Consider the following 5873-nt stretch of genomic DNA (forward strand, 5'->3'; position numbering starts at 1 on the left):
ACTATAAAGCTTTTAAAATATTAAAAAAGTTAACAGGGTTATAAAGATTTTATTACTGCTGCTGTTAATAATATATAACTTATTTAATAATTTTATAACTTTTTTATAAGGCTTTTGTTATAAAAATAATACTATTATAAGAAAATTAAAAAATATAAGCTTTTATAAAATTAATAAAATTAAAATATTAATATATATTATTTTTATTTATAATTAAGTAAAAAGTATTACTTTTATAAGTACTAGTATTAAAAAAAACTTAATTTAATATATTAAATACTTATTTAAAATTATAATAATAATAATAAAATAATTTAATTAAAAATAATTATATTATATTAACTGCTTTAATTATAATTATTTTTTATTTTTTAATTTTTTAATATATATAATATATTACTATTATATTTAAATATAATAAGAATAAAAGTAAAACCTAGTTAAATATTAAGTATTTTTTATAAAAAAAATATTTAAAATTTTAAAAAACTTTAATAATATTAAAATCTTATTTTTTTATTAATTAAATATTTATAATAATAAGTAAAAAATTAAAATAAAAAAATTTAATAACTTATTAATTACCTAGGTTTAAATTAAATAATTTTAAAATAATAATTTTTATTATTATATTAAATTTAATAAAAATAATAAAGTCTAGGATATCTTATAAAATTATTTTTAATATAAGAAAATATAATACTAGTTTTTTAAAATCCTAGGGATTAATAATATATATAAAATTAACTAGTTTAATATATATTTTTTTAAAGTTATAAGTATTATAAACTAAAAGTTAGTAATTAATTTTACTTTTAAGCTAATTAATATAAAAAAAGAAAATAGTTTTTTTTAATTATTTTAATACTTAAAAGAAGTTTATTAAAAACTTTATATGCCTGTACTAATTATTATTATTATAAATAAAAAAATAATTTTTAAAAATACCTTAGAAATAGTTTTTCCTAGTACCTAGTAACAGTTTTATATATATTATATTAATATTAATATTAAAGGTAAAATTTAAATATGCTAGAAAAATAAAAATAATACTAGTAATATTAATAAGGCTAGGGATAAGATTAAAACTATTAAAAAAGATTTTAATATAACTAAAACTATTAAAGCAGCAGCAGATAAGCCTAGTGCTATTTTAAAACCTGCTATTAATTTTAATTTATATAAAAATATATTTAAAACCTGGTAATATATTATTTATATTAAGAATAAAGTTAAATTTAAAATTAACTAAGTTATATTAAAAGTTACTTATAATTATAAGTAAAATTATATTTTAAATTATATTTTAAAAAAATATATATTATTTAAAAAATAATAAGTATATTATTTTATTAAATAATATTATAACTTTAATTAAAAAATTAATAATCCTGTGGAAATAATATATAAAAATATTAAATTTTTCCTAGTTTTTAATATAAGTAATTTCTTATACTTTTATAATATAATTATTTTAATACTTATAAAAAATAAATATAATTTAAATAAAATATTACTTGAATATAAATAAAACAGCAGTAATATTTTATTTAATAATAATATTAATTAAATAATATTTTTGTAACTATTAATTATATTATTATTAATTTTTTTATATAATAATATTATTTTATTATTAAAAATAAATATTTTTTTTATAAAATATTTAATTATTTTTTAATTTTTATAAGAATTTTATTAATAAAAAAATATTAAAATATAAAAAAACTTTTATTTTAAATTTATAATTTTAATATTATTTAAACCTTTTATAACTAACCTTGCTTTTTTAATAATAAAAAAATAATTATTTTATTAACCCTTAAAGTTAATAATAGCAAGGATAATTAACAGCAGCGGCCACGGGCTTTATAACAGTTACAAGTATTCCAGCAGCCCTTACAGCAGCCATAGCTAAGCCAGCAGCCCTTACAGCAGCGCTTAAATTTAAATATATAATAAGTTTAATTATAATTTAAAGTTAAAGGAGAGATAAGCTTAAGCCAGGCCTAAGGCTAGGCTTATAATTAAAGCCAGGCTTAAACCTTTTCCTAGTTAATTAAAAATTTATAATTATAATTAAATTTATAATAAAATAAAATTATAAAAGAATATTTTTAAAAAGCTAGGAGCTGTTAATTTACAAGGCTTATTATACTTGCTGCTGCTATTTTAAATATTAAAAAAGTTATCCCAGCTACTTAACTAATAATAGTAACTTTTAATAAGTTAAATAAATTAGCTAGCTTGTAAATATATAAATAATTATAAGAAATATTAAAATAATATATTTTTAAATAAATTAATAATTTTTATTATTTTAAATAAAATAATTTAAATTAATAATATTATATTTTAATATATAGTACTGTAATTTAATACAAGGGTATAGTAATTAATTTTTTAAGGTGAATTTAATTAATTATACAGGTTATATTTATTTAAATAGGAATTTTAATCTGTGTAAATAGGAGGACTTATTGTAATACGCCTTCTGTTTACTATTTTTTAATTGATTTCGCTGCTAACTACTTGAAGCAGCGATAACATCTTCTTTAGGCATAGCAAATAGGAGGAGTGGTAATATTAGAAATATTATTTTAGGGGTAGATAAGGTAGCAACTGAAATGTTATAGGCACATTGTTAGCATGGAAGAATTGTTAACGAACTACTAGAGTCTTTTTATCTTTATTTATATTTTTTTTTACTTTCTCTCTGTTACCCCTTTTCCCACTTATATTCTTCTTTAAAAATTTATTAAAGAAATATCTCTGGGATATTATTATGTTTATTAAATACGCCTCCTGAATATAAGTGATTGGTAAGTATTTTTATATGATAGAGTAATAGTTTATAGTGCTTCCTTTTGTAGTCCTAGTAATAAAATCTTTTTAAAATATAAGAAAATCTAGTGTAATATATTAGTGTATATACTATGTGAATAGCTGTTATTTTTATTTTTTAATATATATGCTTTTATTTTTTTTTTATAATTTTTTAAATAGTATTTGCTACAGGTAAGTAATTTTCTTATTAACTTCTTTTAGCTTCTTTTACAGCTCTCTAGTAAGCTAAAAAAGCCTTATTAATTTATTTATTTAAAAGTTAAAAGTATATAAATAAAATATAAAAAATATTAGCTGTTCTAATTAATATTTTTTAAATTAATATATTTTAAATAAGCACTTTTATTTTATAATAAGTAATTATATATTTATTATAAATTATTATATTATTATTAAAATAATATTATTATTTATATAAATAATTAAAGTTATAAATTATATATAAAATATAAATAAAATATATATTAATATTTTATATAAAATAAACTAGTAATTAATATTAATATATTAATTATATTTTATTAAAATAAAATAATAAAATTTTATAATATTAAGTAATAATATATTATTTAATAGCTTTTTTACTACCTTGAATATAAAATAAAAATAAGCTTATAGCAGTAATATTATTTTATTTATTTATTAATATTTTATAAGTAAAAACTCTTTAAATATAAAAAATATAGGTTAAATTATTTTATATTAATTAAGTATAAAGGTAATAGGGTATAAGAAATTAAATTTTTACTTTTAATATAATAACTTAGCTAATTCAAGAACTATTTAAATTTTACTTTAAGTTACTTATATTAAAGCAGTATTAGCTTAAATATTTAAATAAAAAAGAAAATTATTTAACTTAATATTGAAATAGTATATTATATTATTATTATTACTTACAAGTATTTTATATATTTTTATTATAAACTTGTTTACTGTAATATATTTTCTTTAGTAATAAAATTATATATTATTTTTTATATAAAAGTAATTAAATATATTATTTTTAAATTAATATTTTATAATTTAAATTAGTAATATTATACTTAAAAATAATATAATAGTTATAATTATATATTATTTATATTATTTTTAATTAGTTACTAGAGCTTATAAAAATAAATTATTATTATTTAATATTATTATTTATTTTTATATTAAAATTTTATAATTTAAATTAATAGTTTTATACTAGGAAATAATAAAACTTTTCTTTTATTTATTATAACCTAACTCTTATAATTGCAATAACAGGCCTACAGGGTAAACAAGAATAAATTAAAATAAAACTATTCCTCTAATTATATATTATTTAATAAACTTAATTATTAAATAAGTTAAGTATTATTTAATACACTTAACTATTAAATATATTAAAAATAAATATTTAATTAAATATATAAATTTAAATTTCTTATATTTATTAAAATAACTTAAATAACTAATTATTAATATATTAATTATAATAAAATTAAAATAAAACTTATTAAATCTTATTAATTTTAATAATAACTAATTATTATTACTTATTACTATTACTTATAAATCTTTTAACTTATTTACTAATATAAACTTAAACCTCAGGTTTATTTTTTAAGAATTTTTTTATATTACTAATTTTATTTAAAAATCTAGTAATTAAATTATTATATATTAATAACTTTTATTTAAATAATTACTAGACTTACAAGTAATATTAAAAAATATATTTAATTATAAAATAAATATTAATATTTATTTTTTTAAAGTTTTAAATTTTATTTTATTAAAATTATAAATTAAAAAAAATTTTATTATTTTTTTATTTATAAGATTAATATAATAATTTTATTATAAGTAAAATAATTATATTATTTTTAATATTAAATTAAATAATTTTTAATATTTTTTATATTATTTTAATATTTTAAGTAAAGTTTTATTTAATTTTCCTGCTTTTTTTTTTTTTTTTATTTCTAATAATATTTTATTTAAAGCTTATAATTTATTTTTTACTTATATAATAACTTTATTAATATATACTTTTTTTTAATTTAATTTACTTATAATTATATTATAATAGTATAAGTGATTTTTTTAAGTTAAATTTAATTTTTTTTTTAAATTTTTTTTTTTTTTTTTTATTTTATATAAAAGTTTTTAAACTTAAAAGCACAGTTTTACTTTTTTTACTTTTTTTAAAATATAATTATAATTTTAATAAAATTTTATTTTTTTATTTTATTTATTTTATCTTTTAATTAATTAATAAGTTATTTTAATAAAGTTAATAATTTTTAAATATAATATTACAGTTATTAAATATTATAATATTAAATTTTATATTTTTAATATATTTAATAATAAGTATAAGAAAGTAATTAGTTTTTATATTAATTTTAATTTTAATATTTAAGTTAATAATACTAGAAATAAGTATTAAGTTTATTTTAATAAAATATAATAATTAAAGTTTAATTACTAAGCTATTAGTAATAAAATTATAATTTACACTGCTGTTTATATAAATTTTAATTAATTTATTATATAATTATCTTATAAAAAAAAGTTTTTTATTTTTTATTATTTAAATTATATTAATAATAATTTTATTTAAATAACTTTTTTATTATAATTTTCTTTAATATTTTATATATTATTTATATTTTAAATATTAATTTTAATTTTAAATTATTTTATAATAAGCTTTAATTAAAATTATTTTTCTTTATTTTTTACTTATATAAGTGTTAAAGTTATAATTTTATTAAGTTAATCTAGTAATAATTTAATAAAATTAATTTTTCTTTTTCTTATAAATTTTATAATAATATAATTTATAATCCAGGAAGTGTTACTTATTATAATATTTTATTATTTTTTTTTTATAAAATTATAATTATATTATCTTATATTATTTTTTAAATTTATTAAAAATATATATTTAATAATATATTTTATTATATTTATTCTAGTTTTCTTTTCCACAGTTATTATTAAAACAGCTAGTAATTCTATTAATTAAAATTTCTTATAAAATTTATTTT

The sequence above is a fragment of the Trichoderma evansii genome, assembly GCF_050947405.1.
Source record: "Trichoderma evansii strain SZMC 28006 chromosome Unknown GGI43scaffold_59, whole genome shotgun sequence".
Taxonomy (NCBI): Eukaryota; Fungi; Ascomycota; class Sordariomycetes; order Hypocreales; family Hypocreaceae; genus Trichoderma; species Trichoderma evansii.